This window comes from Simochromis diagramma, unplaced genomic scaffold, assembly GCF_900408965.1.
Source record: "Simochromis diagramma unplaced genomic scaffold, fSimDia1.1 OVJJ01000229.1, whole genome shotgun sequence".
In the NCBI taxonomy this organism is placed as follows: Eukaryota; Metazoa; Chordata; class Actinopteri; order Cichliformes; family Cichlidae; genus Simochromis; species Simochromis diagramma.
Window position 1 is genome coordinate 483660 of NW_024386869.1, and position 22604 is coordinate 506263.

The following is a 22604-nucleotide window of genomic DNA, read 5'->3' on the forward strand; positions in this document are numbered from 1 at the left end:
TGTTTTGTTTTACTCTTTCCCTGTGGCGTTGTTATGTCCACGTTGTGTCTACTGTGCCTTTCTGTCCCATGTTTCAGGTCCCTATGTTCTGTCTTCTCAGTTGCTGTTAAGTTTGCATGTCTAGAGTTCAGTCAGTGTGTTTCCTGTTTTACTTTGAAGGTCCATGTCTCATGTGAGTGATTCTAGTTTTGCTTCCCTTGTCTCGTCCAGCCTGATTACTCCCAGCTGTGCTCTCCTTCTGTGTCTCATTCCCTCGTTATCCCTCTGTGTATTTAAGCCCTGTGTTTCTCTTTGTCTGTGTCGTAGTCGCCCTCGTGGCTGTGTTTCAGGTTACCCATGCCCCAGTTTAGTTTTCCATGCCATTCTGCAATAAAGCAGCTTTTTGAGTTTAATTTTGTTGTCGTGAGTTTTGCGTTTGGGTCCTTCTCCTGCCTGTACACAGCCGAAACATGACAATTTGTCTCTTATATATGATACACCTATATATGTGTAGAGAGTTGAAAATAGCTTTCTAGTAAAATCTAGTATCAGAATTAAACTGGGGAAAACAGCCCAGTTGTTGTTGTGTTTTGTTGTGATTGTATTTTTGTACCTGTCATTTAAAATGCTATCCTACATCCAGCCACTAGAGGGCGCATTACGCGCAGTGGTATCGAGTAGCGTTTTGGGGCACAGAGGAGGAATAAACCTTCCTGTTGTGAAACTGACATCAGCTCAACGTGTGTCCCTTTTTCTATTCTTTATCACAGGTTAGGAAATGCATTTAAATGAATGTATACTGCAGACCTTACAAACGGATGATGTTGTTTATGTGGGTAATGAGCGCAACTCGCTAAAGAAATGGATTCATTCTGAGTTGTGTCTGAATTGTGGGTTAAGGCTGCAGGCTAAATGATGCTAATGCTAGCGGACTTGGCTAATGTGGAATACTGAGTGTGTGTGGGGAAGCTAATCTGACCTGTGAGAGATCTGGATCTGGACTGTGAACTCTTAATGTATTATGCACTCTGATAAATGGGCTTCATACTATGTTTTATTCTTCTGGTTGATCTTGTGGTTACAAGAACAAGTTTGTGGTTTAATACAAAGACAATTATAGAGTGTTATAAGGAAACTGTTTGATCAATGCTGACTGCACAGTAGTAGTGAACGCTGTTAAAGGAGCATTGCACTCTATATAGTTGTAGGTTGTATAAGAACAGTGAATATGTTTGTTTTATGTCAAAGACATTATTTTCTTGTAAAGAGTAAAATAGCTATATTTAAAAAAACAGAAGTTACATTGTCAGTACAGTGGAAATACATTTCACATAAATAATTTAGTGCTGAACAAGAATTAAAATGAGTTAATTTTATGATGTTTGTAAATGTAGTTAAAAATGAAGTACAGAGTACACTATTGTGTTTTGTTTATCTTTGTAAAACAAATGTGTTTATTGTGATACATTGTGGATCTGATATTATCAATGGATTTAAGCAACATTTTGTTTATGTTTTGTCAAAGTTGTATTGAGAGATTTATACAGTCTCTAGCTCAGGGAACTGTGGCCATGTATGGTAAACTGGAGTGAAACATAAGGCCATTTCTTTGCAGTTAGTATGGTGATACCTGAAGCTGTTCTAAGCTGTTGTGAAGAATAAACCTTCCTGTTGTGAAACTGACATCAGCTCAACGTGTGTCCCTTTTTCTATTCTTTATCACAGCACCACAAGTTGTTGAACAGGAAACCAGTTGCCTCTCTGGTCATCATCTTAGGGAGGCAACATATGCACTGTCAAAGATACTTTTCTTTGAGTGAAGATTTAAGGTGATAAGACATATAAATAACTGCAACTTGAATCTGTACTGAAGCTCAGTATTTGACACAGAGTTCATGTTCACTGCTGTAATAGCTAATAATGATTAATATAATAACTATAATATTGGCCATATTATATTTACATTACCAAAGTGATATGACTTTAGTCTCATGAACAACATTAGCTAATTGTTATTTACTAACTAATCTTAAATGACTGTTCAGTACAGAAATGAAGCCCAAAAATCATGTTTTACTGTCCTGTGGTCTCAGCCTCAGATACTTATCAAATCACACAAAGCTCTTGTAGAAACAAACAAACAAATCAACAAAAAAAATTTGTTCTCCTTCATTTTTGTCAAACAAAGTTGTATGACACGTTTCCAGCGGTTAGTATCATGGTTGCTAGGCAACCTGGGAAACGCGACGGAGACTAGACTGTCCCATACAGACAAACTTGCCGTTTATTTTGCAAATCGAGCTCAACACTGCCCCTAGCGTCCTGGAGCACTTCCGTTGTGTTTTGGGGTTTGCAAGTGTTTTGGGGTTTGTACGTGCTTTGTCTCTAGGGGCCACCGTAGCTCTGTCCATTATCTCACTGCTTGAATCAAAGGACACGAGGGAACAGGTTTGGACTGGATTCTGTTAAGGTAATTAACTTTTGCTTGCAAACATTTAAGGTTCTTTTAGCTTTGACTTACTGTAGTAACATCAGTCGTGGTCAAATATTAAGTTTTACCAAGGCAGTGTTTATGTTTTATGACCAAAATTACATTTAACCAACATGAGTTTATTCAAATTTTATTTGCAAGTCCAGTTTGGGTAATGAAATTAAAGATAACACAAGGGAATAAAATAATGCACATTTATGAAAGATGTCTTTACCTATAGATTTACTTTAAGCTTCATTTAAAGTAAAGTAAAACCTGACATTTTTTCGTCTGAGACCTGATATTTTTTTTTGTCTGAGACTGACACCTGACATCTTTTTTCCTGAGACCTGACGCTGTCCTAAAATGTACACCGTACAAGTTCCTCCCTTCAAATCCCTCCCACTCTGAGACAAGGAGCTGAGAGAGAGAAAACAAGGGTCAATTATAAAGAAGAGAGAAAAGTGAAACCCTCCTCAGAAGGTCTGACTCGCATACCTGCAGTTGACCTGTGATGGACTCCAGTTTGGCGTTCACGTCATCCCAGCGGCGGCTGCACTCCCTCGCCAATGCCAACAGCCGAGTCTGCAGGGTGCCCTGGAAGAGCAGAGTTACTGTTCGACGACTCCTGGTCAGGCTCTCCAACTGGATGAGCCGAGGTCTCCCCTCCTGCCGTAGCCTCTGAACACACAAACACAAATTGCATGTGAAGCAGGAGGTGCAGATTGTTTTTGCTATTCTTTTCTAAACCCATTCTTGATCACGTGGAGGTATTTGGAAAACTTTTTGGCCACCGGACGACTGTTGTCTCGCAGAAAGTCATATCAAATGTATGCGATACACAATCAATTCACAAGAACACATTATAAAAAACAAGTCCAGTTCTTGCCTGATTTCAACTGAATTCTGCATCAAAACAGGGTGACAGAATTAAAACGAGTGTTTGCAGCAAATGTGAGCACAAAGCCTCACTTTGTACAAGCCTGCTATTAAAGTTCTCCTCTATGCAGACGACTTTCCTGTTTTGAAGGCACAACTTGGATCTGCTGTACGAATCTTATGGATACACGCTAAATGAAACAGTAGTGTGCACGACTCCAGATTCGGATCCCTCATCCTAATAAGTCCATAAACCAATGGCTGACATGGGTTTTATCATAACGGTGATAAATATACAACATATGTTCTTAAGACTAAAAGTATAATACAGATTTTAGTCTGAGAGATTTGATGTTCATTTACCTGCAGATGCCATAAACGTGCCTGCTCCGTGGTTTTCCACAACGTTTTGCAAACTATTTAATACAGGAAGTAGGTGAACTAAAACAGGTCATCTTTATTTGTGAGAGGACCATATTAATGAAACAAACCTCAATGACATCATAGAGATCCCTAAAGATGCTCCTGCTGCTTTTCTTCCTCCTCATCCTAAACTTCCTTCTCCTTGTACTCAATTGTAATTCAGTCTAATTGTGTTTCTCCCTCCTCTTTCTCATTTTGTTGGAGCTGTGAACAGAATTACTGTGAATCTGAATTAATTTGTGCAAACAAGAAAAATTTACAGCTTTTTGGTCAGAGGTGCTCTTGTGATTTAAGCCGGGTAGAGTAGATTTATGTGTTGATGCTACCTGCTTCAGCTCTGCGACTGGCTGCTGAGTGATATTTACACCCTGTCTGGATTACAAACTTTGACCACATGCTGAACTATGGCCCAGCGTTGATACCTCTTGTTAGTATGGCGTCTGATAGGTTTGTAGCTTAAACCTATTCGCTGGAACGTTCAAGACAATTCAGTTACACAGCAAAAAGCATTGACACCAAGCAGAGCTCTTTATGATTTTCGTATACGAGGGAGACCAACTGGACAAACGTTGTTCCTTCGCTTGACCCCAGTCGCTCTCGTCCGCTCCCTCGTAACACTGCTCTTTTATTGAGGTTACATGAATATACATAGGTTCATTAACATATGACATATACATACAAACAAAGAGTACCTTGCCTGTGCGTTGTGTAAGCATGTGTGTGTGTGTGTGTGTGTGTGTGTGTGTGTGTGTGTGTGTGTGTGTGCGCGGTCAGAGTGTGTCCCCATAAACGACTTCCCTAAACCTGCTGGTCTGGAAATCCAGCAGTTCATCTAAACAAAAGGCACTTGGAGTAAAACAGATATAGATGTGTTTGCTATACCATATATCAGCAAGATAAGATACGACCTCTTCCCATGACCCTAAGATTGTGAGTGTGCATGCCAGAACTCTCTGGAATGCACACGAAGTCTTTGCAGACTCCTAAGGATCACACATCCTATCACTACACAATCGATTATACACCTCTAAGCATATATGGTTAAATATCTCTAAGCATAAATGACAATCAACAATACAAATCTAACAGCGTCTTCTTGGCTTAATGTATGATGGTCGATAAATGAAATGTACAAAGAAAATTTAACTATATTACAAAAGGACATTATCTTGGAAAGATCAAATGACTGGAGCATAACTTGTCAACTAGTCCGAAAATAAGTTATACAGGAACAGTCAAAGACACACCTTCTCATGTGTCACATTTCTATTCATTCAAAACACTTATGCATAGCTGTATTTTATACAGCTCTTACAGAATTCAAAGTACAGGTTCATGTGAGTATTTAATGTACGGCTCAGCTCTACTGAATTTCTGAGTTTCTAGAGCAGACACAGAGCTCATGTCACAACAGGCTTCAGGCGCCATTTTAGTGACTTTAACAATATTATAAATTTTAATATCGGTCTAGCTGACATTACGTTATGTACGCAGCACGCAATTGAACCACATATTTTAGAAGCCAAAGGTTCAAATTAGTTGGGAGCACCTTCACTTAATTATAACAGTGGGGTTTTTTTTTTTAAGAGAACAGTTCTGTATACCGATACTAAATTGCATTAACGGCAACGGCTAACGTATCTAACACAGCTAATCGCTACTGTTAGCACAGCATTAACAACAAGCTACAATGATGAGTAACAAAAACAAAACAGTAAAAAGGTTTTTAATGAAAATGTTATACAACAGTCCCAGAATCCAGAGCTTCAAAGATCAGCAGGTACTCAAGACTGTTATCCGCGATATCTCACGTCTCTCTCTCTCTCTGTCATTTGGCTCGAAACACATATTAACAAATTGCTCAGTGATGAACAACTACTGAGATCATTTACCTAAGCAGTGTGCATTCTGTTGTGCAATTGTTATTTACTTGTATTTTATAATTTGACTTTATATACTGCTGGGTGGTTTGTAAAGTTTACAAAAACTAAGTATTATCATCATGGCTATATTTTCCTTTTATTATATAGAGGGTAATATATTCTCCATCAATGACACACAAGAGCTGAAGGGAAGAGAGGGCTTAATACATTGACTATAAAAATGGACAACGAGTGGAGACAGTGAGTGAACACTGAGACATAAGAACAATGATATATGGTAAGAGGACTTAACATAATGCACACCAGACCGAGGCGAATACAATAAAACAGGAAGTGGAACAGGCAGTAGATAAACAGTGAACGTGAACTGAAAATACTGGGTCAACGACCCAGAAACCCTGACACCTGGTAAAAGTAGAGCATATCTTTGTGGCAGCTAAACTCATTATCATGGAATCATCAATTAGCCAACAGCCTGAGTAACATTCTGAAGAAGGAAAACTCAAAACTAAAGTTAAGAAATGATTTCACAAGAATTATATTTCATGCTTAAGTCAGTATGTTGTGCTGTTTCCACCATGTGGACAAAATACTTCATTTGTTATCTCTGCTGAATAATACATTCATCCATGAAGGCATTTGGACTTCTGGATCACTGGGTGCTTCATGCCATATAAAGCCAAATTGATTTGTGATTGTATAGTTTTTATTTCAACATAAAGACAAAGGGGTACTAAAACTAGTCGCAGTGGTGAAATGGATGATAAAGTGTGCATATCAGACCTAGAAAGTCATTCTCATAGAGGAAGTATTAAAAAAAAAAAAAGCTTCTAACTTTTCTGTCTTTTTCCATGGCCTCACTGAGTCACAGCCTGCTTTATGAGTCCTATAAACCAGCCAAGCACAAGCCAACCTGACACCCGAATAAGGTTGAAATTTGATAATATTGTTGTGCTTTAATATGATCGTTAAAGTGAACCGACCATAATTGCGGCATGATCGATTAGCCAACCATCTTGATAACATTCTGAAGAAGTAGTCGCTTTCAAAACATCCTTTAACTCTGAAGTTGTGTCACAAGAGATGGATTCATAGCTACCAAAATATTTTTAAATGTAAACTGTATCGATACAAATGTTTGTGAGCTGTGACTTTGTTTTGTGCCTCATCCATGCAAAGAAACTTCCAATAGCAGAATTCCTGCTCTACAAGAAAGATACATTTAGTATGTTAGATTTTGCTGGGAAAAATTAGAAAATTAGAAATATTTGCAGTGACTTCCAGATGGTATTGCATGGTGGATCAAAATCTGATGGTGCTTATAATATTAGAATTCCATTCATTTTGACAAGATCCTCAACATCTTTGGTTGAAATGCAGCCTTTAACTACGACAGAGGATACACCATGTTTTACATATGGCTGTAGACACTCACTGTGCCTCCCTGTCGACTTTTTTCTTCTGGCAAAAATCTCAAATCTTGATTAATTACTCCTTCACACCTGATACAACTGATTTCCGTCCAGTTCATGTGTAATTTGGCATACTCCCTGGCTCCATTAGTAGAGAATGGCCTCGTAATGGTCACCCTTCCACTGACACAATTTCTGCTGAAGCCTCAGTGAACCTGCAGATGAATCAACTGAGGGGTCAGACAACCCATCCCTCGAGTTAGGTGCTTTTTCATGGCTGGGTGATTCACAGGTCAGGTGCTGATGATAAGTAAAATTAAGTCGTCATAATTTTACATTAAGGAACAAATTCTGAAATTACTCTGCAATAATGATTGATGCATTTTTTAAACTTTTTAGTACCACTTACTTTATAACACTTTTGTTGTCACATGCCAACAACTTTTTCAAATGTGATGCTGGTATCTGATTCAAAATTAAGATTATTTAGTAATAGGAAAATTCTTCACTTTGAAAAGTAGTTAATTTGCTATTAATTCTGTGTTCTATTGTGAAATTAAGACTTTGCAAGATTTAATGATGCTTTTTTCGAAAAACACACAATAAATCTTAATTAAACATATTAAACATTCTGTGGTTACATTCTGTGGAGCCTCTTTCTGGAGTACTCAATCTATAAAATTAAATGAGTAAACGAAAGGAGAAGAAGACAATTATTTTGAAAGAAGTACAGGGAAAGCCTGGCTGGCATGTTTTATTTTCTTTATCAGTTCCTGGTTTTGCGACTACAAAGAAACACTATATACAGAACGTGGAGCTGTTCAGCACCTTCTCACTCAAAGGCTGAAAGTACTCCCTGGTGTTGAAAAGAAAAAAGACAAATTTACTGCAAACTCAAGATTCTTCTGTCCTTTCTTCAATGAACTGCCATTCGCTTTGGGTCTTCTGTTTTTCACAGAACCATTACCATGAAGTTGCTGACTTTGTCTGCACTTCTTTTTGCAATGATGGCTCTGATCACTGCTGCCTGTAAATATTGCAGTATAATATACATAGTGTATTTATGTGTATAACTATGCAAAAAAATACAATATACATCTTGTATATGAATACAGGAAATGAATAATTTACTATCCAAGTTAACATTTGATGTTTTAATCTTCCCGGCTTATCCAGATGAAGGGGCAAGGATGGGTCAGAGGGATCAGTTAAACCACCTTGGTTAACATTTTCAGGCTCCCCCCCCAAATAATCACATTTCTGTCAAGCTGAACAGAATGTACAGAACAGCGTAAATGATGTTTGTAATATAAAGATTGTGTTTATGAGTCAACTAAGAAAATATTAAAAAAACATATCTTTAAAAATATGCTAATATGTATATAAACAAAAAAATGCATTTTTAAAAATGATGGGGAAAAAGGGATGAACATAGATCAAAGAACAAAAGCATACAATGACAAGAGCGCTCAGAGAGCGCTACTCGCCCCAAGTACTATAATCTTAGGGTGTCATATCGAAAAATGTTGTGAAGTGTGAAAAAATTAAGGCTAATATAAAGTTTTCATTGAGTTTCACATTTGGTCTGAGTGTGACCTTGAACAAACAAACAAAAACAAACAAAACCAGTAACATAACCCCCCCCCTCATAAGGATATGGGAAATATATATATATATATATATATATATATATATATATATATATATATATATATATATATATATATATATATATATATATATATATATATATATATATATATATATATATATATATATATATGGCTTTTTTCAAAGTAAAAAATCTAGTAAGACCTCTAGGTCTCTATCCATATTTACAATAATAATGGTCAGATTATTTCAAGCCAACCATACTTTTTTGCAACCTTAGTTGCCAGCAGGCAGCAGTCTGCCACCTAGTCGCACGAGGAGCAGTGCCTAGTGTTGAAGTGGCAATTTAAAGTAATATACAATCACTATTGCCCTAATTAGCTTAATTTCACCTAAATATACAGTATAATAAACCAAATAATCTGTGTATTTTAAATCTGTGTATTAATTTTTACTGCCAAGTTGAAGTGGAGTGAAGTGAATGGGGGAAAACAGACCTTGAGTCTTCCCCTTAAACACGAGGCACTGTTGCAAAGAGCTGGCCCTCTCTGTGAAAGAGGATCCTCTACACTCCTATGTGAATCTAATATATTCATATGTATTATTGTTTTAAACTTAATAATAGCATAATTTTGCATAAATGTTTCCAGTTCATTCCAGACTTCTAGATGCTTGTTTTTATCAGTTATCATTACCATGGTATTAACTATAAGTTTGTTTTTAAAGTTAACATGATGATTAATATGTTATTAAACAGAAACAGGCAGTTTTGCATTTTGCAGCTCTGTTTCCTGCTTTTTACACAGTTACACAAAGTTTGAACATCTAAAAAAGTGCTGTAAAACTTTTGCTTCATAGCTGAAGCAATGTTTGAAAATGAACATATCAAAAGGTATTAATGATATTAATGATCCTTATAGGGATATGTGGGAGACCATAAATAGATGGATGGATAGAGAAGGAAAAGTGAGTCAGCTCAGGAGCACCGTGACAAAAACACACTCATAACGCAAAGACAGAGATAAAGAGAAAAGGCAGGCCAGCGCACCAATACCCACAACCGTAAAAGTCAGCGAGCTGCACTGTTCAAAATCAAGGACCACGCTCCGTCTTGTGGGCAATGATGATGAGCAGGCAGAATGCAGCGGTGGACGATGATGAGTGAACCAGCCACAGATAGGCAGATGATGATTGTGAACTCAAATGCAAAGAAGACAGGACTGAAATCATAATGAACAAGGCTACCAAAACACTGCAAAACACTAGTAAATATTTAATACAGTGAAACTCAGAACAGGAATACACAGAGCCAGGCTTCACACAGTCATGAGGGATTGCACAACAATGAACAGATAGAGATAATCAGATTACAGTAACGCTTTACTAGTAACTCATTACTGCCCATCTCTGCTCATGAGCTGCTATAACATGAATCAGCTGGCTGAATTGCCACCACAGCATGCAGTCAAGTTCTATAGAGTCTAGCTAATGACCAGTGTTAGGGAAGTTACTTTGAAAAAGTAAAAAGTTATAGTTATGAGTTACTTCTTCAAAAAAGTAACTGAGTTACAATATTATAAAAGTAACTAATTACTAGGAAAAGTAACTTGTGCGTTACTTTAAAAAAAACTGTTTGGTCACTGCGGTTCAGGGTATAGTTGGCCGTTTTTCAATACTTATGATTTTAACTTTGCATTTCCCAATGAAAAACTATTTACCTTACCTTGTTTCGTATAATTCTTTTCAGCACAACCTCACGTCTGAATTGACTGTTATTTTTTCATTTTATACTGTATTAACACACTGATCTACAATCAGACTAAAAACATAAAATCAGAGTATGGTTATTTTTTTACTGTAACAACCACAAACATGTTTAACAAATGATTTTCATAACTTGAAATGCAAATATTGTAAGCTTTAAATTTTAAAGACCTATGCTCAAGTTTTGCAAACAACGATGTTATATGCAGCTCTTTACCTAAAAATGCAGCCAACACATTTCTTATAACCATTTTGAGCTATTTACAGAACAATCAGGTGTTCTACATAAAAAAAGATACCACAAAAATTATTTGTGCCACTCCAAAAAATAACTTCTCTTCACTATAAGACAGAGGAGCACATCACAAGCCTGATAACTGCAGGCCTGACAGCAGGAGGTTTATCACGCCTCCTGTTTTCCACTTGGAGACAGTGTTTACACTGCAGTCTGTCTTTGGTGGCTTTTTGGCAGCACATCTGAGATTCAGCTGTTGCCTCACTGTTCTGACACACAAAACAAAACTCATCATCTACACTACGCACTAACTACACAAGACAACACACCAACTACACACTCCAAACACGGTAAACATCACATCTCACATCTCAAAATTCGCTCACTCTCTCTTTCTTTTGCTCTCTCGCTCGTCGCCGTGACTCCTAAAAGTTCGACCTCTTCTTAAAACAACCAAATGGCCAAAGGTTGCCATATAACTGTTTTATTAATCGACATGGTACAGTTTGCCAGCAATAGGAAAGGGGTGTTTTTTGTTTTCTTTTTGGTTGTAAGCAGAGAGTGCTTGCTATCTTTGTCCTTAGACAGTAAACGTGACGATAGTATTCAGGAAAAAACAGTGTGTATATTATTTATCATAAAAACTGGTATATAGTTTGAAGTCCCTTCTTTTAACACAAAAATGGAGACTTAGGTTGCTATGCTATGTCATCTTAAATTAGTCATGTGATTGATATGACATGACTACTTTTCTTTCTCACCCCCAGCTCCCAGTTAGCTGAAGACAGCTTCGGTAACGGGGTTGTAATGATAAAAATAGTAATTAGTTAGATTACTAGTTACTGGCTGTTATTCCCACCACTGCTAATGACCTAATAAATGTATTCAGTTGTGTTGCAGCAGGGACACATTTTAAAGTTTTAGGACACCAGCCCTCGGGACTGGAGTTTGACACCCCTGCTTTAACTGGATGTTTGATTTTTTTTTTCCCCTAACATCCCACATAGCAAGCAGGTCTGGCCCGGATCTGGTATAAAGCCAGCACTTCTGGCTGACTTCTGGCATGATAAGACGTATGTCATCCAGATATGGGCCTGGCCTGGCATAGATGGCACTGTTTATGTGATGGCATGCCACATCTGGCTCGATTGTGGTTTGGTTGATGTGGCCCAGGTTCATAGAAAACAGGCCCTGGTCCAGATCTGGCATCAAGCTGGCACTTCTCGCTGACTGGTGCCATGGCAGAGTGTATGTCAACCAGATGCAGGCCAGATATGGCATCGATGCACTATTTATGTTCCTATTTTAGTTAGACCCTAATGCCATGTTGCAATACTATACTGCTATGGTAGCCAACATTTCAAATGCGGGTTTGACAGGTTTGTGAGTGTACACTTTATCCAAAACCTAGTGAGTGTTTACTCATCTGTGACAGTGGGTGGATATAGTTCAGGCGGTAGAGCAGGTCACCTATTGATCGGAAGGTTAGTGGTTCGATCCCTCTCTTCTCCAGTCTGCATGTCGTGAGTGTGAATGTGTATGAATGTAGTTAGGAAGCACTCAGTTAAGAGAAAGTGTGTGTGGTTGGGTGAATGTGGCATGTTGTATACTTTGAGTAATCTGGGAGAGTTGAAAAATGCTATATAATAGTGATGTGTCGGTCGCGAACGAAATGGCTCTTAGAGCCGGATCTTTGATGTGAACGACACGAGCCGGCTCCTTATCGCTAGCTGTGGGTTGTTTTTTTTTTTTTTTCTTTCTCTCACCCTCTCTCTCCAACACGTTCTCACTCCCAAAGTGTAACATTTTACGCTAGGTGACAAATCGTCACCATATTACGTTTTCGGCTACCCACCACGTTCCTAAATGACGACCTCGGAAAAAAGAGGAAATATGAGAACCGTCTGGACTGAATCTACACATGCTTGCTCTTTCTCTTCAAATCGCTTAGAAACACGCTATTTAACATCATTAAAGTCCAGGGCCCTATTTCAGGAAGCCGGTTTAGAAAACTCAGAGTGAAAAACGATACTCAGGGTTGAGTAACCCCGAACTGTCCAACTCGGAATATTCGGTTTCAGAAAGGCTGATAACAATTAGTTCAGTCAACGCGGAGTTGCTTTAACCCCAAGTTAAGCGCGCGCACGAGGATACATAAAGCCCTGATTAGTGGAGCACAGATTAAGCGAGTCACCATGGAGACAGAGGGAAAGAAGGCGCAGTCAATGTATTTTACAGCGCTTGAGGCCGAAATTCTGATGGCAGTATATGCCGATAACATGCAAATTCCGCGGAAAAAAAGTAACACAGCCTCAGCTGCAAAAGAAAGGGAGCATGCATGGCAAAACAAAGCCGACAGAGTCAATGCGTGAGTGTTAATTTAAACATTGATCTAGGGATTTCCACCCATTTAACACGTTATCTTAGTATATGTTATTTCATTTTTTATGTCATACATTTTATTTTGTGATGTGATGTGAGCGCAGGTGCAACCCAACAGGCCCCAAACGTTCCTGGCAGCAAGTAAAAATGAAATATAAAAACATAGTCCAAACAGGTAAGGTGTAATTGTATTATGAGCCATAGTGCTTGGTCTGTTTGTCCTATGTAAATCAATTGCAGTTAGAGGCTACATTAATTTACCTCCTGTAAGCACTCATTGAAATTATCTGAGCACATTACAAGTACATATTTGCTTACTCTGTATGCTCAAATGTGTGCCGTCACATCCAACAGAAAAAAAGCTGAGGCCCGAAAAACAGGTGGGGGTCCTCCACCACCACCACTCACAGAGGCTGAGCAGTTGGCCCTCAGCCAAAACAGTGGGCGCCCTGTGGCTGAAGGCATCTCTGCGGGGACATCCTCTGTGGCAATAACCCCACAGGGAACAAGTGCCTACATAAGAGGTAAATCCAAAACAATACATGATGTGCATACATCCATTCTTCACAGTCACCTTGACCAAAATGAACTATGTCGTAGTGAAGTCATTGTCCTACTGTCAGAGATTTACAGTTATCAAACAGTTAGGTGAATAAACAACACTGAGACACTTGGAGACTGTTAACGTGCTGCACGGGTGAGGGCTCAGGGAGAGACTCACTCACACCGAGCTGCAGTAGTTCGTCTTTATTTATAGCATAGCAGTGTCCTTTAATTTTGCATACGTGTGTGTGTGTGTGTTAATCTCTCACAGGGTGAGCTTCCTGTTTCTAGAGACAGAGCGAGTAGTACATTTTGTTCGTGTCCTATTAAGAGTAACATATGAACATATACTTTAATGCAACATAAAACTCATAAAAGCGTTTCCACCTTAACACCTACTGATTTTGCCTTCCCTCAGTGTCGGTTGTCTCTGAGAGCATACTGACAATGAGGTGTATGGTGATTGGTATGTCTGGTAATTGCCAGTTGCGCCCACATAAGTCATGAGTGACCTGTATGAACCCCATATTCTTCCAGTTGATGGTGATGGTGTACTGCATCTGGTGCAGCCCCCTGTTGAGCCAGACCAACATGCAGTTGTGAGTACTCGTAATACTCCACAGACTACATGTGTCAACAGTAGAACAGCAATGTTGTTAAATGTCTCCACCACAGGCATATGATGACGAAACAGTGACAGCTGTTACAGAGAAGGACGCAACAGAGCCACACCATGAGGTTTACAGCGTACAGTGGAAAATATAACAACTGACTACAATGTGGTACTATGATAACACCATGGACTTACTATGTCCCTGGCAGAGTGATGCTGGAAATGAAGAGGAAGAGGGTCCAGCCACTCCTACAACAAACCTTTCCACAGTAGGATGTTCAGCACTGATTTACAACCAACCTAAGTAGGCATGTACTATGGATGCCAATGCTATATACTGTGTTGCAATAGCTCCCTGTAAAGCAGCTGTACAAGACATATCTGGTCAGGAAAATACAGAAGTGCGACATGGAAATGGTACACCTCAAGCTGCAGATCCAAAAGTCCAAGTTGGAGATTGTACTGCTGGAACAACAGTTAAGGGTGGGTGGAGTGATCAGAGATGGACGAATCATGTCAGTGTTTGTACAACATACTAATATACGCATTTATACTTTGTGTACAGGACATACAGGGTGACCAATAAAGCCAGTTGACCACAGAATCTGTGTATTTGTCTTGTAACATGTTGAGGTGACGGGTCACAGGAAATGGTTGTGGCATATGGTGTCTCTGACTGCTCTTCCATCCTGTACGTTCGTGGGTGGGTCAGGATGTTCATCGTGTGGATCACTGCTGATGTCTGGTTCAGCTGGACAGTGTTCACCTCTAATCGTGGCAATGTTGTGAAGAATCACACATGCCACAATAATGTCACATGCCCTTTCTGGGGCGACCCTGAGTCTTTGCAGGCACTGGAACCGGGCCTTGAGCATTCCGATGGTCATTTCAACTCTGGCCCGTGTCCTGCAATGGGCCAGATTATAACGCTGCTGTGGGCCCGGTTCAGGGTCAGGGTAAGGGGTGAGCAAATAGGGTAAACATGGATACCCCCTATCACCAAGCAAGTGGCCAGTGAACTCTCCTAGGACAGAAGAATACATGTCAGTGCAAACATCCCTGTGGCAATTGGTCTCTGTATATTTCACAGTAACTTCGACCCACCATGTCCAAATTTGGTGCTCAGTGTACATTCCCGGAAGATTCGTGAGTCATGTACAGAGCCTGGCCACTTGGCTTCCACATTTGTGATGATGTTGGCAGCATCACATATGATCTACACAGTGCAGAGAACACAAATTAGCATCCATTACTATGATGCCATCACTTGTTAGTGTGAAATGCTACAGGGAACTATGTACCTGTACATTGATGCTGTGGAAAGACTTCCTGTTCACATAGTCTCCTTCATTTACTGAGGGTGCAATGATTGGAATGTGGGTGCCATCTATACAGCCAATCACGCCTGGGAACCCTGGAAATTAATGTACCATTTAAGTAGTAGTTCACGTATCACCACATCATGCATTGAGTTTTGTTCATCCTGATACCTGCAATTTTGTGGAATCCCTCTTTGATGAATCTTGTGGGTCTGTGACCGGGGAACACCACAAACGAGTACAGGAGACGTTTCAGTGCAACTGTAACATTCCTGACTGCCCGACAGACGGTAGCCTTGGAAACGTGCTCAGCGTCACCAATATTGTACAGAAAGCTCCCGTTTGCAAAAAAACGGAGTGCAGTACAAAGAATATGTAATGGACTGAGAGCATGTCCGCGATGTGTCACATGAGCAATATATGGCCTGAGGATGTTATTCAAATAAATTATAGATTGTGCTGAGAAACGGTAACGTTCGCACAGAAAATCATCAGGAAATGATAAAATGTCCGAACGCGCTCTAATCACTCTCTCCCGGCGGAGAGCTCTGCGGAGAATTTGGGCTTCAAGATCTACTGGCTCTTTGAGGTAGGGGCACGCCATGTCCGACACTTCCTACTGTCAGGTTTCCGACAAAGAGGCGGAGACAGTCAGGGTTAGTTGTAGTAAACCTGCTAGGGGGCAGGTTAGCTTCACGGAGTGTGTCGTCATAGTAACTCACTCAGAATTAATCTAAACTCGCTTTGTGAAACCGAAAACCCAGAGTTTTCGTTAACTCAGGGTATACTTACTCAGAGTTTGCACTAAACCGGCTTCCTGAAATAGGGCCCTGGTTAAGGTCAGGAATAAGGTTATGGATAAGGTTAGGTTTAGGGCTGGAATACAGGGCTGGAACGTCTATTACCGCGGGAGCGTCACTGCACTGGATTCCAGCCGTAACCCGCCGCGTACCATAAGAACGCCGAAGATCTCCTTTCGCGTTCCTCAGGAACGCCGCGGGACGTGACAAAACGTCGACATGTTATGCCTCGGGAGCGAGAACGGGCTGCTCTCTCACACTTTTTTTCCGATTCACTCAGCATGCGAGCCTTGTGCTTTACGCTGAGAAGAGGGGGGAGGGGTGGTAGTTACACTCAGTAGCACAGGAACAGAGCAGGAAGGAGAGACAGAGAAAGAGCCAGGGACAACAACGTCACATTAGAAAGGTATAGTAATCATCCACAACTATTTTCAGTTGCAGATGATAAAGGATTCAGAAAGTGTATTCATGCGGGCCCATATGACAGAGAATATGCATCTTCTTTTTGTTTTCATGTTTTAATTTAGATTTAATTGTGTTGTGGTTTGCAGTGTTTTGTGTTGTTTCACTTTAAATTTGTAAAAGGAAAAAGCTGAAAATTTAAATAGTTAAAAGTTGAAATGTGACTAGTTGATTTTTGTATTATATGATTTATTTATTACATTTTATGTGGAGTGAATAAATAAAAGTACATTTACGGTGGCCCCTACAGACAAAGCACATACAAACTTCAAATCACGTACGAACTCTGAAGCACGTAGAAACCCTGAAGCACGTAAAAACTCCAAAACACGTACAAACTTCGAAGCATGTACAAACTACAAAACACGTAAAAACTCCAAAACACGTACAAACTTCGAAGCATGTACAAACTACAAAACACGTAAAAACTCCAAAACACACAAAAACACGTAAAAACTCCAAAACACGTACAAACTTCGAAGTAGTGATGGGTCGTTCGCGAACGAAATGGCTCTTAGAGCCGGCTCTTTGACGTGAACGACGAGAGCCGGCTCCTTATCGCGAGCCGTCACGTGGTTTTTTTTTCCCTTTCTCTCACCCTCTCTCTCTCGCACTTTTTTTCCGCTTCACTCTGCACGCGAGCCGTGTGCTTTACGCTGGGCAGAGGGGGGAGGGGCGGTAGTTACAGTCAGTAGCACAGGAACAGAGCCAGAGGGAGAGAGAGAGAAAGAAAGCCAGGGACAACAACTTCACATTAGAAAGGTATAGTAATCATCCACAACTATTTTCGGTTGCAGATGATAAAGGATTCAGAAAGTGCGGATTCATGCGGGCCCATATGACAGAGAATGTGCATCTTCTTTTTGTTTTCATATTATAATTTATATTTAATTGTGTTGTGTTTTGCAGTGTTTTGTGTTGTTTTCACTATAAATTTGTAAAAGGAAACAGCTGAAAATTTAAATAGTTAAAAGTTGAAATGTGAATAGTTGATTTTTGTATTATATGATTTATTTATTACATTTTATGTGGCGTGAATAAATAAAAGTATATTTACAGTGGTCCCTAGAGACAAAGCACATACAAACTTCAAATCACGTACGAACTCTGAAGCATGTACAAACTCCGAAGCACGTAAAAACTCCAAAACACGTAAAAACTCAAAACACTTACAAAAGACAACAGAAGTGCTCCAGGATGCCGGGCGCAGTGTTGAGCTTTTGTTATCTTGTGGCTACACAAGCCAGCAAGTACCAACGACTGGATTTGGTGTGTGATAGTCACAGGCAGATGAATTTTTTTTAAATTATTTGAATATATTTGAGTGCCTGTGTATAAATACACAAACAATACACACATGCCTTCAATTGTGTAATTTAAGTGATCTAGTAGCTCTGCTTTGGAAGTTCAGTTCATGCTAGAAATGTGTTTTGGAGTTTGTACGTGTTTTGTCTCTAGGGGCCACCGCATATGTTTATATATAAACATTTTATATAAACAAACTTTTTTACGTTAGTAATTCCTTTTGTGCATAATTTTATATTATTGTGAATAATTAATTAATTAAAGCAACAAAACAATCTGAAGAGCCGGTTCGGAGCCGAAAGAGCCGGCTCTTTTTAGTGAGCCGAGCCGAAAGAACCGGCTCTCTAAAAAGAGCCGGAAATCCCATCACTACTTCGAAGCATGTACAAACTACAAAACACGTAAAAACTCAAAACACATACAAAAGACAACAGAAGTGCTCCAGGATGCTAGGGGCAGTGGTGAGCTTTTGTTACCTAGAGGCTACACAAGCCAGCAAGTACCAACGACCGGATTTGGTGTGCGGTAATAACAGGTAAATGAGCTTTTTTTTTTTTTTTTTTTAATTATTTGAATATATATGAATGCTTGTGTATAAATACACAAACAATACACATATGCTTTCATGCTTTCAATTGCGTAATTTAAGTGATCTAGTAGCTCTGCTTTGGAAGTTCAGTTCATGCTAGAAATGTGTTTTGGAGTTTGTAGGTGTTTTGTCTCTAGGGGCCACCGCATATATTTATATATAAACATATATAAATAAAACCACTTTTTTTTTTTTACAGTAGTAATTCCTTTTGTGCATAATTTTATATTATTGTTAATAATAAATTAATTAAAGCAACAAAACAACCTGAAGAGCCGGTTCGGAGCCGAAAGAGCCGGCTCTTTTTAGTGAGCCGAACTGAAAGAGCCGGTTCTCTAAAAAGAGCCGGGAATCCCATCACTACTTCAGAAAGTGAAAACGATACCACAAGCAGTGGAGATACTTCTGACAGCGAAGAAGGGGAGGAATTTTTGCCAGGCACCGAGGAGCTTTGCAGCTCATGTGAGGAGCAGGAGGAAGAGACAAGACTGGAGGATGACCAGCAGTGGAGATCTAAAAATCGAGAAATCATGTGGCAACCCACACACGAAGAGGTCCTGCCAGTTTTTTTCCTCCCCCCATTTTAACCCCAGGACCAATCCATTATGCAATTCGTATAGGATCAGCAGCCCTGTGTGCACTTTCCATCTTTTTGTTGCAGAGGACATTATGCAGCTAATACCGCATTTCACCAACCTGCAGGGGCAACAGGTCAGTAAAAGACTGGAAGGACATAGATGAGGAGGAGCTGCAGGCTTACATGGGGCTTGTGATGCTGGCTGGCCTGTACAGGTCTCAACATGAAACGACAACAAGCCTGTGAAATGGGGAGACAGGACGTGTTCTTTTTCATGCCACAATGTCAAAAAAAAAAAAAAAAGATTCGATAATCGTCTCTCCCGTCCAGGTCGCTACAAGGGGGACAAGCTGACTCCTATAAAAGATTTATGGAGCAAATGGAGCGACCGCCTGCCCAAACTTTTCAATCCAGGGAGAGATATATGTGTGGATGAACAGCTGATCCCTTTTAAGGGCCACTGTTCATTCAAACAATATATGCCCTCCAAACCTGCTAAATATGGGCTGAAGATCTGGATCTTCAGCTGCTGAACGTTCGACACAGAGAAGTTCTGTCCTCTGTCTTTGCCTTTAGCTGCAACAGGGCTGTGGTTTCCTACATCCCCAAGCAAAGAAAAAATGTTGTCTTATTGGGCACCAGGCACCGTGAGCTACAAGTCCAGGACTCTGGGAAGAGAAAGCCCCACATCATCCTGGATTATAACAAATGCAAAGGGACTGTGGATCATCTGGACCAGGTAAGCACAATTATAAGTCATTTATTTGCCAAATTTGTTTACCGTTTCTCATTGTTATAACTGATAAAGTCAGATAATTTGATTATGATAGTTTTGATATGGTAGTTTTAGACTACGATAGTTTTGATAGTTACAGAAAGGGGCGGGGTGGGGGTCTAGTTTGATGCCCATAGGCAGAAAGAATCTATTTTCTATGGCTGTATAAATCTATTTATGTCATCTGATCATTTCTTTTTGTTTTGCAGGTTTGTGGCACCTACTCCTGCCGTCGGCAGACACGTAGGTGGCCCATGTGTCTGCTCTACAACATGATTGATGTAAGCTGCTACAATGCTTTTGTCCTCTTCACTGCTGTGGACCCAGAGCGGAACAGACGAAAACACTCCAAGCAGCGTCTGTTCATAGAGCAGGTTGGCAGAGCCCTTATCACCTCGACCATGATAAAGAGAACCCACCTGCCTAGAACACCGTTTGCAGCCAGCCTGGTCTTACAGGCCCAGGGCAAAGAGCAGCAGGAGCAGGAGGAGGAGCGTTCCACAATGCGGAACCAGTGCACATCGTGTAAACAGCGCAGAAGAATTCCAAACTAGCTGCTGCAAATGTGGTGCCCCGGTCTGCAAAGTCCATTGCAAAATGCTTTGTGGTTCATGTTATAAGATGTAAATTACATCTTTGTTCAGTTTGTTGTTTTGTTTTGTTTGTTCAGCTCAGTTCAGTTTGTTTTTGCAATAAATTTTCATTGTTCCAAAAATAATAATGCATCCAAATCAATGTTGTTATCAATTATTGACCTATTCCAGGGGTGTCAAACTCAAATACACAGTGGGCCAAAATTCAAAACTGGAACAAAGTCGCGGGCTAAGATTAATATTTATTGAAAAAAAAAATCTTCCTCCAGATATAAGAATAAATCTTTTCTTATGGACTCAAATAAGTTTTGCTGGAAAACTGAATATAGAACAAGCAAAGCTTAATACTAAACAATATATATATTAGCTGTGTAATACCAGTAGGCCAGCTCTAATAGTAATTTGGTATGGCTTTGCGGGCCAAATGTAATTAGGCTGCGGGCCAAATTTGGCCCGCGGGCCAGAGTTTGACACCTATGACCTATTCAAAGCGCTAATAGCCTTTTGCCAAATATTCTATTTTGCAATTAATTTTTGGAAAATATTGCAGATTATGGGTTCCCCCCCCCTCCAAAAAAACCACGGGTCTTTTATGACAATAAAGCCATAAAAACATGAAAAACTTTATATCTATGGTTAGATCTGAAGTTGTTTAAACGATCTGATGCGAAAAAAAGAAAAATGAATTCATATATGATATTGCTATATCACCTGTTGACTTGGGATCCGTTTGGGTCCCGAGGGTAAAGAGTGGATGTAAATTTTATGGGTGCCACAAGGATAAATACATCAAATATTTTGTGGTTGTACTCTGTGGACCTTCTTTGTGGACTAGTCAATGTGTCATTATTTTAGTTGAGAAAGAATCAGGTGCAGTGAAAGTATGTCCAGCATGAATCACATGTTACACATGTCACTTTTTCAGTGTTAGTTCCTAATTTTGAAGCTTCAAAGAAACAGTATATAAGCACCGACCATAGAGCTGTTCAGCACCTTCTATTTTGCTCAATTGCGGTTTATTTCACACCTCAAGCATTTAGTAAACAATTAAGCAAAAACAAGTAATCTGCAATAAATTGCAGGTAGTACAAAAATAAACTACTAACTCTTTTACGCTACGTCCGCACCTACACGGGTATTTTTGAAAACGCAGCTGTTTCGTCCACACGTAAACGGCGTTTCGAATCACCGAAAACATTTTTTGCGTTTACGTGTGGACGAGGAATACAGAGTTCGTCATGCAACGTTAAAGGTATGTGCCTTTTTTCACGTCAGCTGTGCGCCACGTTATTGTTTACATGAGAGGAATTGCAGAATGGACGATAGTCAGATTAACAGTATTTTGTCTCTATCTTCAGGTTTTACAGGCTTACATATAAACACGCAGTTATTGTCCCTCTATTTACAAAGGCAGAGGCTCATGGTGTGATTATTTTACATGTAGTTGTTTTTTTCATGTGTAATAATATTCAACATTGCTATCAATACATTTTTTTAAAAAATGCCTCTCTGTGCAAAATGGGTTTAAAAACGTACACAACTGTGGGATACTGTTTGTCTGTGATTTGAAGAGCCCAGCGCTGCTCCCGACGAAGGAAAGACCAATTCTGCAGGGAGACCTACCTCGGCACTTGTGCAGGTGAAACCAAAGGGCAGATATGCTTCACCATATCCCTTTGACTGCCTGCTCAACCATTTGGTTTAGCATATTTTGAGAGACTATATATAATGAACTGGAGTACTTAGCTTAACTCAACCTTATTGAGCCATCTCTACCACTTGGTTGAGTTATGTTATCCTAAAAAAAAAAACACTAGATGGCACTGTGTCAGGATATGGCAGGCCTCATCTGCCACCCTCCAACCAGGAAATCAGAAAGCAAAAAATCACTCTGGACACATGGACTGTTTTGGCTAAAAATTTTAAAGGTAAGTACATTTTTCTGCAGTATAAACATGTCAGAGTCTTTACTGAACATGATTATGTCATT

General features: G+C 39.7%; 2 long non-coding RNA genes across 2 annotated transcripts; both read right to left on the reverse strand.

Annotated features, from left to right (window-relative positions):
- Nucleotides 1-966: 966 nt before the first annotated feature.
- Nucleotides 967-10422, reverse strand: LOC120733344. The gene is made up of 3 exons (XR_005695797.1): nucleotides 10411-10422; nucleotides 5812-5816; nucleotides 967-1668 (listed from the first exon to the last, which is right to left on the reverse strand). It is a non-coding gene; the product is annotated as an uncharacterized LOC120733344 (long non-coding RNA).
- Nucleotides 10423-10663: 241 nt separating this feature from the next.
- On the reverse strand, nucleotides 10664-22177 carry LOC120733341. Its single transcript, XR_005695794.1, has 3 exons — nucleotides 22166-22177; nucleotides 20441-20444; nucleotides 10664-11051 (listed from the first exon to the last, which is right to left on the reverse strand). It is a non-coding gene; the product is annotated as an uncharacterized LOC120733341 (long non-coding RNA).
- Nucleotides 22178-22604: the final 427 nt, after the last annotated feature.